Source organism: Thalassophryne amazonica, chromosome 7 (genome assembly GCF_902500255.1).
Source record: "Thalassophryne amazonica chromosome 7, fThaAma1.1, whole genome shotgun sequence".
In the NCBI taxonomy this organism is placed as follows: Eukaryota; Metazoa; Chordata; class Actinopteri; order Batrachoidiformes; family Batrachoididae; genus Thalassophryne; species Thalassophryne amazonica.
Genome location: NC_047109.1, coordinates 2150585 through 2163950, shown reverse-complemented (window position 1 = coordinate 2163950; position 13366 = coordinate 2150585).

Genomic DNA, 13366 nt, shown 5'->3' with positions numbered 1-13366 from the left:
AAAAACATTAATGCTGCGCGCGCACGTGCATTTGTGTGTGCATGAATTCCCGCCCACCTCTGCCTCTGGTTGGCTTACCATGGAATTTTACTCTTCCTCAGCCAATCACCATCACTTATGTGGTTGCTCCGCCCCTCTCTCACCAAAGAAAAGAAAAGAAAAGCTTTGCAGCTCAGGTGAGAGTCTGTGGATGAAAATGGCTTCAATGCGCTTAGTTATAGTAAAGCGCCACATTTTATTGTCAGTAACGATCACAGCTTCGGGTATTTGTCAAATGTGAAGCTAAGACATCAGGCAGTCTAGCTTCGAGTTCAGTCTTAGTTGAGAAGTTGATGCATCGCTGTAATGATATATATAAGGTTGTTGTTACACTAAACGCGGCAGCGAAACTGTAAACTTAATAAGTGAGTGATCAGACACCACTGATGTAAGAGGCATGATGTCAATATTCGTGGCAGCAATACCACATACGAGAACCTGATCCAGGGTATTTCCACTAATGTGCGTTGAATCCCGAATGCATTGCCGAAATCCTAATGCATCCACAATTTCCATAAATGATTTGCAGAGGGGATCAGAAGGCTTATTTCTATGAATGTTAAAGTCACCAATGATCAGAATGTTATTATGTGTCGACGCGGGTTGAGGAGCGGACCTGTGTCTGACGGAACCCAGTGCCAAAACAGCCAGAAAGCGGTTCCAATAACAAAACAATTTAATTTTCCCCCTTTGGCGCATAACAAAGTGTACAAAAGAAACATGCGTCTGTCTGGCGGAGTGAAGGACGGCGCGCTCTCCAGCGCCCAAAAGGATCGAAGCCCGGAGCTTCTGGACCCACGTTCACCGCCAAACACCCCCCAGGTGGACACGACAAACCGACTCTGCGAAGGATAGAAAAGGTGAGGTAAGTCAGCAGCTACAACTAATATCCTTCAAAGGCACACACTAAAGCTTTATGTAAATGAGCAGCCTCTCACAACAGGTGGAGGATCATCAGTCCGCACGCCACGGCAGTGAGAAGCAAGCTGCACAACTCTCATCAATATTCACATATACTGCGTAACAAAATACCAAATTACTGTTAACAATTATTCAGACAATCAAATCACCTCTGATGTGTGCTGACAGCATGTGTCCCTCACCCGTCTTCCTTCACAGGCACGATGTGTCAAACCCAGGCGCGGTCCTCAGCGTCTCACAAACGAACATCACAAGGTCAAGTTCCGGGCAATTCTGCTTGAATCACACATGGCTTAAATGCAGAACGCCATCTCATTATCTGCTTCAGCTGAAAGTCTTTAAGGTTGCACGTGAGCACCATCCACAGGTGCTGCACATCATGTTGATGAGGGTGAAGGACTCTTCTGCCAGCACCTTCTCCACAGACAATAAAGCAGTTTGCATACCACCTGGAGAGCAAAGAAAAGAAAAGAACACCAAAATGTCCAGCCACACCCCCCCAACACACAACAGTTATCTACACTAGTTGACAAGTTAGAGATGGATGCACCAAATTCATCTAAGAATTCAGAATATGGGCCAGGAGGCCTATATACAGTGACAAAGTAATACGACTGATTTTTATTCTTCTGACCTTGGCAGTGTGTAATATCCTGAGCAGAGCAGAGAATCAGATCCTCAAACGAGTTATATTTGTAACCCCCAACAGCTAATAAGCTAAACCTAGATTTATAAATAACAGCAACACCCCCGCCTAGCTTCGCATCACGAGGGATGTGACTAAATGTATATGCTGGTGGGCAGGCCTTATTTAAGGGGAGGACAGCTGTAGGTTTAAGACAGGTTTCACATAGCCCAATCATATCTAAGTGATGATCAATAATTAGATCATTGCTCAACAATGATTTTGAGGACAGTGATCTTATGTTAATGAGACCCAGAGTAAGGACCTCAGTGGGGTTGACAGTTGAACTATTTAGGTTTAGGGGTGGTTCCAGAGTAGCATATATAAGATGCCTAGAAGTAGGTTTAGGTTTGAGACATTCCACGTGCGTTGTAGGTAACAGACACGAAATCTTTGCTATTGCTGGAACAACCATTGCGCCATCCTCAATTTCAACATCATCCAATATAGTAATGGGTATTAAGTTTGGAAAGCATATCCCTCTATGATTTTTATGGACATGACTACGGAAGCAGGCCACAGTCTCAACTTGTTGAAATTCCGTCCGTGGCAAATAAACTGCGCTATCACCATAGTGGATTTTCTGCACTAAATTCCCCGCTAAGCTAATGGATTCCACACCCACATTTGTCATAAGACTTGCAGGGTCTCTAATCACCTGCTCCGTGGCCTGCTGTAGATTCCTAATGTTACCCTCCCTGTAGAGCTCTATCTATGTTCGCAGATAAGACGGCGGCGCCTTCCCCAGTAGGGTGGAGGCCGTCCGGCATCAGCAAGGCATGGCGGCCCCAGAATGAAGGCCAGTTATCAATAAAGCTAAAGCCTTGCTGTCTATAAAACTGCGCCAGCCATCTATTTAACAATGTCAGTCTGCTAAACGCCTCATCAGTACCCCGGGAGGGGAGGGGACCAGAGACTATTAATCAATGCCGACACATCTTTCTGGCAAGGTCACAAGTCCTCTCTATGTCCATTTTTGTGACCTCTGAGAGCTTCATCCTGATATCATTGGTGCCAACGTGAATAACTATGTGACTATATCTCAAGTCATGTTCCTTCATCTGTCTTCCCTTCTGCAGCATCAGCACCCTAAGATGAGATGCAATGTCGGGAGCTCTGGCCCCAGGAATACATTTAACGTCAGCCGGCATCTGTAACCTGACTTTGTGGGTGATATAATCCCCTATCACTAAAATCCGGTGTTTCCGCCTGGAGACAGGAGTGGAAGTCACTTGTGGGCTCAAAGAATTCACATCAGGAAAATCCAAGGGGGAGAACCAATTCACAGTTCGCACTGGCGAGTGTGATCGGGGTGCCACAACCGGGCACCAAGCCCTACGGGGCTTCCTCCGCCTAGCCACAGTCCGAAAGCCGTCCTCCACAGCCTGTGTTTCTGAGCTGATGCTAATGGGCTCACTAGCCAGCCCAACACTAACCTCATCTGGAGTGCCCGTAACATCTAACTCCACTGAGCTGGACTGACAACCCCTGGATTAGAGAACCTGCTGGGTTTACGACTAATGTGGAAATGGAATCCATTATCTTAGTGGGGAAACTAGCACAGAAAATCTGCTATGGTGATAGTGCAGTTTATGTGGCAGGGAGGGAAATTCATCAGGCTAAGACTGTGGCCTGTTTCCTCAGACGTGCCCATAAAGAACACAGAGTGATACATTTGCAAACTTAATACCTATTACTACATTGGATAACATTAAAATTGAGGGTGCCCCACTGGCTGTTCCTGTAACATCAAATATTCAGTGTCTGCTACCTACAACCCGCTTAGAACTTCTGAAACCCAAACCTAATTTTAGGCGCCACAACATGACCTTCTCCCGTGCCTCCTCTGGATCATCCAGATGGTCAGTGGTGAACTTCAAACGGGCCTGGACATGTGTTGGCATGAGCAGGGGGACCTTGCTGCCCTGCAGGATTTTAAACCATGACAGCGTTGTGTGTTACTAATGTAATCTTTGTGACTGTGGTCCCAGCTCTCTTCAGGTCATGACCAGGTCCTCCCATGTAGTTCTGGGCTTTCTCAGAATCATCCTTACCCCACAAGGCGAGATGTTATATGGAGCCCCAGACCGAGGAAGACTGACAGTCATCTTGTGTTTCTTCCATTTTCTAATAATTGCACCAACACAGGCCTGAAACGATTAGTAAGAGTAACTTGAATAACTCAATTACAAAAACTGTTTGAGGCAAAGTCTGTGCCTCAAAGCTTTGTTTAACATTGTCGTACATATGCCAGTGTGTGGCGCTGCAAGGCCCCCAGAAAAAAAAACAACAAAAAACCCCCCAGAAGACTAGAGCATAACAGCTAATCAAATTAGCAACGACAGCTACACCTTTCCAACGCGACACAGGGTAAAAAATAGCCTTTTAAGAGAAAGATGGTCCACAGTGATCATCTGACATAGACCTACTGAGCATTTAAAGCAAAGCAGTGCATTTGTCTATTTTTTACAAAACAGACGGTCTACGTAGGGAGTGACTATTCGCTCGGCGGCCGGCTGCTGTCTCTCTGCCCAGTGTGAGGGGAGCCGCTCACATACAGCTGCGTCCCCGGCCACACTGACAGTTTCTGAAAGAAGATCCTCTCAGCAAAAGTCCACTCTTTCAATTGTGTTTTGCTCAGACTCACACTGAGTCTTTCGCTTTTTAATTTTCGTTTTTTTGGGCAACACACAACATTTCACAAACACTGTAACTTAAATAAAATAAACTGATGGCGAGGCTTGCATGTTCAACCTTCAGCTGAAATGCATATGCTGAATCGCAGAGAAAGAGATAAAAAAAAAATCACGCAGGGACCCAGTTCACCAACATTAAAAAAAAAAAAACACAATACCTGAACATAAAAGGTACATAAAAGGGTGGTGGGGGGCAGGGTGTAGTCTTAATTCTGGGGGTCTGGGGGTGCTCCCCCCCCCCCCCCCCCCAAGAAAATTTTTAAAGACCAAGTCAAATTTTGTACATTCTGGTGAATTTTAACAGGTATGAAGCCCTCTGAAACAAATAAAACTCACTTCAATCTGTGAAGTAAAAGCACACTATTGATTATGGGGGGTCTGGGGGTGCTCCCCCAGAAATTTTTTAAAAGAGCAAGTCAAATTTTGTATATTCTGGTTAATTTTAATGGGTTTAAAGCCCTCTGAAACAAAGAAAACTCACTTCAAACTGTCAAGTAAAAATTCTTTGTCCCCTGTACTATTTTGATCGGTTCTAATCCAGTAAATGCACCAAAAGGGTGCTGTGTCACTGGCTGTACAGTCAATAAAATACAAAATTAGGGCCTAAAGCAACTGACAGCGTTGTTCTACTGTGCACAAACTAACACTGTCACCAGTTTTGAAAACGTATGCGCACTGAGAAACTCAAAACTGGCGTATTCACATTTAATCTGTAAAATGCTCTCACTCGTAAAACAAACTAGGGCTGCAACTAATGATTATTTTAGTAATCGATTAATGATTCTTTTTGTTGTTTGTTTTTTTAACTTACATGTGAGTTTTACCATTATTTATTTGAGTTATAATTAAAAGGCCTTTATCACGCAACATAAACCTTTGAGCTTGTAATAAAGTTATGATGTTATATTCTCGTCAAAAACATACCTGGAGTAGTGTTTTATTTTATTTTGCACATACATACATCACTGACACACGACAAAGAGATTTCCATCAGGTTTCACCTGATTATGAGCATTTTTAGATGCCTACAGCAACTATCTCAACCACTGACAACATATCACAGCAAGAGTCCACTAAAGTATCTTAAAGGCCTGACTAAAGTGTAATATGTGATCTTTAATAAGATATTTTCATGAAAAAAGACACAAATGTGCAGTTTACTGCATTTTATTTTTTTCTTGTGTAAAAACACAGCTTAGATGTGGTTTGACCGAAATAAATTATCATTAAACTTAAATAAAACAGGGATGAAGTGGAGGTTTAAGAGTCACTAGGTGTTCACAGGAAACACTTATTTATTTCTATATTTATTTATTCATGTTCATTGTTAGTTGGTTTTACTTTTTCTGTTGTGTTTTGTTTTATCAGGTTCTTTTTGTCTGTTTCTCTAAAATTGTATTGTAGCATTATTATTATTAGTATTACTTGTGTTGTTGTTGCTATTATTATTAACATATAAATAAAATAAATAAAAAATATTACAATTCATAATACATTTGACTCTTTTACGACACAAACACTGAGCCATTAATTATACAGAAATGCACACAAACTGTGCTGAGATGCGAACAGCTTAATGCTAACTTTACATTGAAACGCCATAGACATGCTAACGCGTTAGCATCGGTCCCGTTTTTAAGTTATAAAATACATCTATCAACTGTTTCAGAAGACAATAACAGGTTGGTTTAACATAAAAAAAAAGGTAAATATTACTCACAGACGTGCTCTTTACGGTTTTAGCGGGGCAAAATTAAGATAAAGCGAAATAAAACAACGAACCATTGAAATAGTTACCTGGATCAATGCTTCGTTCAAAGCAAAGCCACGCCCTGCTCTACTTGGGGAAAGTCTGCCAATGTTCCCACGAAGACAGGGAGAAGACCCGTGGCAAGCAGTAAAAACAGAGTGAAAATTCACACAGTCCCTTCATTTGCCGTGCGGCAACATACATGCTGACATTACTTCTTTTTTTCTTTTTCTTTTTTTTATATATAGCACCAAATCACAACAAACAGTTGCCCCAAGGCGCTTTATATTGCAAGGCAAAGCCATACAATAATTACAGAAAAACCCCAACGGTCAAAACGACCCCCTGTGAGCAAGCACTTGGCTACAGTGGGAAGGAAAAACTCCCTTTTAACAGGAAGAAACCTCCAGCAGAACCAGGCTCAGGGAGGGGCAGTCTTCTGCTGGGACTGGTTGGGGCTGAGGGAGAGAACCAGGAAAAAGACATGCTGTGGAGGGGAGCAGAGATCAATCACTAATGATTAAATGCAGAGTGGTGCATACAGAGCAAAAAGAGAAAGAAACAGTGCATCATGGGAACCCCCCAGCAGTCTACGTCTATAGCAGCATAACTAAGGGATGGTTCAGGGTCACCTGATCCAGCCCTAACTATAAGCTTTAGCAAAAAGGAAAGTTTTAAGCCTAATCTTAAAAGTAGAGAGGGTGTCTGTCTCCCTGATCTGAATTGGGAGCTGGTTCCACAGGAGAGGAGCCTGAAAGCTGAAGGCTCTGCCTCCCATTCTACTCTTACAAACCCTAGGAACTACAAGTAAGCCTGCAGTCTGAGAGCGAAGCGCTCTATTGGGGTGATATGGTACTATGAGGTCCCTAAGATAAGATGGGACCTGATTATTCAAAACCTTATAAGTAAAAAGAAGAATTTTAAATTCTATTCTAGAATTAACAGGAAGCCAATGAAGAGAGGCCAATATGGGTGAGATATGCTCTCTCCTTCTAGTCCCCATCAGTACTCTAGCTGCAGCATTTTGAATTAACTGAAGGCTTTTTAGGGAACTTTTAGGACAACCTGATAATAATGAATTACAATAGTCCAGCCTAGAGGAAATAAATGCATGAATTAGTTTTTCAGCATCACTCTGAGACAAGACCTTTCTGATTTTAGAGATATTGCGTAAATGCAAAAAAGCAGTCCTATATATTTGTTTAATATGCGCTTTGAATGACATATCCTGATCAAAAATGACTCCAAGATTTCTCACAGTATTACTAGAGGTCAGGGTAATGCCATCCAGAGTAAGGATCTGGTTAGACACCATGTTTCTAAGATTTGTGGGGCCAAGTACAATAACTTCAGTTTTATCTGAGTTTAAAAGCAGGAAATTAGAGGTCATCCATGTCTTTATGTCTGTAAGACAATCCTGCAGTTTAGCTAATTGGTGTGTGTCCTCTGGCTTCATGGATAGATAAAGCTGGGTATCATCTGTGTAACAATGAAAATTTATGCAATGCTGTCTAATAATACTGCCTAAGGGAAGCATGTATAAAGTGAATAAAATTGGTCCTAGCACAGAACCTTGGGGAACTCCATAATTAACCTTAGTCTGTGAAGAAGATTACCCATTTACATGAATAAATTGTAATCTATTAGATAAATATGATTCAAACCACCGCAGCGCAGTGCCTTTAATACCTATGGCATGCTCTAATCTCTGTAATAAAATTTTATGGTCAACAGTATCAAAAGCAGCACTGAGGTCTAACAGAACAAGCACAGAGATGGGTCCACTGTCTGAGGCCATAAGAAGATCATTTGTAACCTTCACTAATGCTGTTTCTGTACTATGATGAATTCTAAACCCTGACTGAAACTCTTCAAATAGACCATTCCTCTGCAGATGATCAGTTAGCTGTTTTACAACTACCCTTTCAAGAATTTCTGAGAGAAAAGGTTGGAGATTGGCCTATAATTAGCTAAGATAGCTGGGTCAAGTGATGGCTTTTTAAGTAATGGTTTAATTACTGCCACCTTAAAAGCCTGTGGTACATAGCCAACTAATAAAGATAGATTGATCATATTTAAGATCGAAGCATTGATTAACTGTAGGGCTTCCTTGAGCAGCCTGGTAGGAATGGGGTCTAATAGACATGTTGATGGTTTGGAGGAAGTAACTAATGAAAATAACTCAGACAGAACAATCGGAGAGAAAGAGTCTAACCAAATACCGGCATCACTGAAAGCAGCCAAAGAGAACGATATGTCTTTGGGATGGTTATGAGTCATTTTTTTCTCTAATAGTTAAAATTTTATTAGCAAAGAAAGTCATGAAGTCATTACTAGTTAAAGTTAATGGAATACTCGGCTCAATAGAGCTCTGACTCTTTGTCAGCCTGGCTACAGTGCTGAAAAGAAACCTGGGGTTGTTCTTATTTTCTTCAATTAGTGATGAGTAGTAAGATGTCCTAGCTTTACGGAGGGCTTTTTTTTTTTATAGAACAACAGACTCTTTTTCCAGGCGAAGTGAAGATCTTCTAAATTAGTGATACGCCATTTCCTCTCCAACTTAAGGGTTATCTGCTTTAGGCTGCGAGTTTGTGAGTTATACCACGGAGTCAGGCACTTCTGATTTAAGGCTCTCTTTTTCAGAGGAGCTACGGCATCCAAAGTTGTGCTCAATGAGGATGTAAAACTATTGACAAGATAATCTATCTCACTCACAGAGTTTAGGTAGCTACTCTGCCCTGTGTTGGTATATGGCATTGGAGAACATAAAGAAGGAATCATATCCTTAAACCTAGTTACAGCGCTTTCTGAAAGACTTCTACTGTAATGAAACTTATTCCCCACTGCTGGGTAGTCCATCAGAGTAAATGTAAATGTTATTAAGAAATGATCAGACAGAAGGGGGTTTTCAGGGAATACTGTTAAGTCTTCAATTTCCATACCATAAGTCAGAACAAGATCTAAGGTATGATTAAAGTGGTGGGTGGACTCATTTACATTTTGAGCAAAACCAATCGAGTCTAACAATAGATTAAATGCAGTGTTGAGGCTATCATTCTCAGCATCTGTGTGGATGTTAAAATCGCCCACTATAATTATCTTATCTGAGCTAAGCACTAAATCAGACAAAAGGTCCAAAAATTCACAGAGAAACTCACAGTAACGACCAGGTGGATGATAGATAACAAATAAAACTGGTTTTTGGGACTTCCAATTTGGATGGACAAGACTAAGAGACAAGTTTTCAAATGAATTAAAGCTCTGTCTGGGTTTTTGATTAATTAATAAGCTGGAGTGGAAGATTGCTGCTAATCCTCCGCCTCGGCCCGTGCTACAAGCGTTCTGGCAGTTAGTGTGACTCGGGGGTGTTGACTCCTCATCCTGCTGTAACCAGGTTTCTGTAAGGCAGAATAAATCAATATGTTGATCAATTATTATATCATTTACTAACAGGGACTTAGAAGAGAGAGATCCAATGTTTAATAGACCACATTTAACTATTTTAGTCTGTGGTGCAGTTGAAGGTGCTATATTGTTTTTTTCTTTTTGAATTTTTATGCTTAAATAGATTTTTGCTGGTTATTGGTGGTCTGGGAGCAGGCACCGTCTCTACGGGGATGGGGTAATGAGGGGATGGCAGGGGGAGAGAAGCTGCAGAGAGGTGTGTAAGACTACAACTCTGCTTCCTGGTCCCAACCCTGGATAGTCACGGTTTGGAGGATTTAAGAAAATTGGCCAGATTTCTAGAAATGAGAGCTGCTCCATCCAAAGTGGGATGGATGCCGTCTCTCCTAACAAGACCAGATTTTCCCCAGAAGCTTTGCCAATTATCTATGAAGCCCACCTCATTTTTTGGACACCACTCAGACAGCCAGCAATTCAGGAAGAACATGCAGCTAAACATGTCACTCCCGGTGCGATTGGGGAGGGGCCCAGAAAAAACTACAGAGTCCGACATTGTTTTTGCAAAGTTACACACCGATTCAATGTTAATTTTAGTGACCTCCGATTGGCGTAACCGGGTGTCATTACTGCCGACGTGAATTACAATCTTACCAAATTTACGCTTAGCCTTAGCCAGCAGTTTCAAATTTCCTTCAATGTCGCCTGCTCTGGCCCCCGGAAGACAATTGACTATGGTTGCTGGTGTCGCTAACTTCACATTTCTCAAAACAGAGTCACCAATAACCAGAGTTTGTTCCTTGGCGAGTGTGTCACCGAGTGGGGAAAAACGGTTAGAGATGTGAACAGGTTGGCGGTGTACACGGGGCTTCTGTTTAGGACTACGCTTCCTCCTCACATTCACCCAGCCGGCCTGCTTTCCCGGCTGCTCGGGATCTGCTGGACGGCTAAGCTACCTTGGTCCGCACCGACTACAGGGGCATGGCTAGCTGTAGGATTTTCCAAGGTGCGGAGCCGAGTCTCCAATTGGCCGAGCCTGGCCTCCAAAGCTACGAATAAGCTACACTTATTACAAGTACCATTACTGCTAAAGGAGGCCGAGGAATAACTAAACATTTCACACCCAGAGCAGAAAAGTGCGGGAGAGACAGGAGAAGCCGCCATGCTAAACCGGCTAAGAGCTAGTAGCTGCGCTAACCTAGCGGATTCCTAAAAACACACAAAGTGAATAATTACTGCTGCTTTGATTAGCGCAGAATGGGATGTTGCTTTGATAGTGAGAGTATCATATTTCGGCCCCAAAACACGCATGACACCACGTGTGCGCCCGTATGTGTGGTTCAATTTTCCAAATTACGTAAATCCGTTGTGGTGATGGAGAACTTTAACCCATGGCCTATTGTCCTGTAGTCCCTCCCAGCCTTGTGCAGGTCTACAGTTTTGTCCCTGATGTCCTGAGACAGCAGGTTGGAGTGTGATTGAGTGTGTGAACAGGTGTCTTTAATACAGGTAACGAGTTCAAACAGGTGCAGTTAAAACAGGTAAAGAGTGCAGAATAGGAGGACTTCTTAAAGAAGAACTAACAGGTCTGTGAGACAGAATTCTTGCTGGTTGGTAGGTGATCAAATACTTCCTGCAATAACATGCAAATTAATTATTTAAAAATCATACAATGTGATTTTGTGATTTTTTTTTTTAGATTCTGTTTCTCACAGTTGAAGTGTAGCTACAATAAAACTTAAAACTCAACTTTCTTTGTAGGTGGGAAAACTTTCAAAATTGACATTGGATCAAATACATACTTGTCTCACTGTAACCAAGTATTGCTAAATTCAAGACTGTTTGATTGTGGCTGACCTGACCGGGAACTTTTTTTATTGAAATCCTCTTTTTATTTGGAAATACGTTATAACACATCTGTTATGTGTTGGACGCAGGACGGAGAACCGACCAGCGTTTGAAGGACCCAGTATGAAATAAGCAGAGCACGGTACAAAGGATAACTGAATTTAATACATAACAGTGATGTGATAAAAGATATAACAAATAAGTGCGCGGTCTGGCGTGGTAGAAAAGCGGTGCGCTCCCAGCAGCACTAACGGTCCAGAGCCAGAACCAGTTCGGACCCAAGGACCCCGCCGACACCCCCCAGGTGGCCGCGACAAACCGAGTCTGTGAAAGAAGAAATCATTATGTGAGTCCACACTCCACACACAGAGAGACCGCTCAAAGGTGTACAAACAGCAAACACTTCCTGGCTTAATTACTAATCAGCTTCCCACCCTGCAGGCATGGAACACCCTGTTCACAAACTCCACTGCAGTGGAAGCTGATTAAACGACTAACATACAGCTCAATATAATAAGGTGTGAGGGACACCACATTTACTGACTGTGCAAATGTTAGTCACAAAACCTAACGTACCTCAGGAAGTGTGCTGACGAGCGTGAGACCTCACCCCCTCCTCTTTCACAGACCGTGCATCAAACCTGGACGTTCTCTGCATCCACTGATGATGAGATGGCTCTCGAGACGACGATCTCACCCGTCTGGTCACAAGGTCGAGTCTCTGGCAAATACACACTGTGTACTCCAGACTTAAATGCCACCATGTTCCAATCCGTGTAGATGCACCACAGCTGTGAGTCCTGACGAGCCTCAGGTGATCAGGGTGAGGTCCTGATAACTCAGCCACACAGCCACTCAGTCCTAAACGTGCACCACCTGGAAGGAAAACCAAAAGACAGAAACAGAAGACAAACAAAAGCCAGCCAGGCACACCAGCCACAACAACATCCAAATACAACCACACTTTTTAACTATTATGCTATACAGATCCGAGTTTCTTGTAGTTGCAATGGAATTTCTTGTTCCAAAGGTTTGTAGCGGCCATATGACTGGTCCATTTCCTTTTGATTTAACACCATAAAAGAGGGTGAGAGAAGGGGGGGGGGGGGGGGGGGCAGGACATGTACAGATGAACTTTTCACATCCAGAGGGGTTATGAAACAACAGTCAATAATACATAAAATACTTTTTAAAGAGGATCTGTAGCATTATAGTTTAACTCAGTTGTGTTAATCATTGAGATACTGTTGAAGACTTAAAAACAGAAGTCCTGTGGAGGAGATGAGAGGTTGCTGTTTTGCCATCTTGACAAAATCTGGTCTTTAAAGTCTAATCAATTGCACCCATCTTTTCCAGTGTTTCATAAATATGTCCATCTTTAGATTCAAAGAAAAGGTAACCTTTTCCAAAATGTATATTTCCATTGTCACATCTATCCAATTATTAATTGTAGGTCCAGTCTGCAACATGCATCTCTTAGTTAGAGCTTTTTTCCTGCTGCCAGCAACACAATAGAGCCGCTTGTAGAATTATTTGAATACTGCTTCGATCTGCTTGTTTGCTTTCAATGCTATTTTTTTTCCCAGATCTCATATTTTATATATCATATTATTTGTATATTGCTTTTTCAGTTTCCAAGCCAGTAATTTTGTGAATTTAGGACCATTTTCATAATATTTTTGTCTAGTAAAGAGCATTTTCTTCTCAGTTTCCTGTGTATACATTAGATTCATTTCTAACTTTTTTTATTTTTTGCAGTGTATCTGAATCTTGATTTAGTGCATGGTATAGCTTTCCAATTGTCTTAATTGTTTTTGTAGCTCAAGCAGTTTTCCTTGGCATAATTTCTTTTTGAGCGAGGACATAGCCATGATCCTGCCCCGTAGGACAGCCTTTGCTGCATCCCATACTACAAGTGCTGAGGTTTCTCCATTGGCATTTTCCTTTATGTACATTTCGAATTTCATTTGCCATTTGCTTCTTGAACAGTGGGTCATTGAGGAGGCTGGAGTTAAACCGCCATGT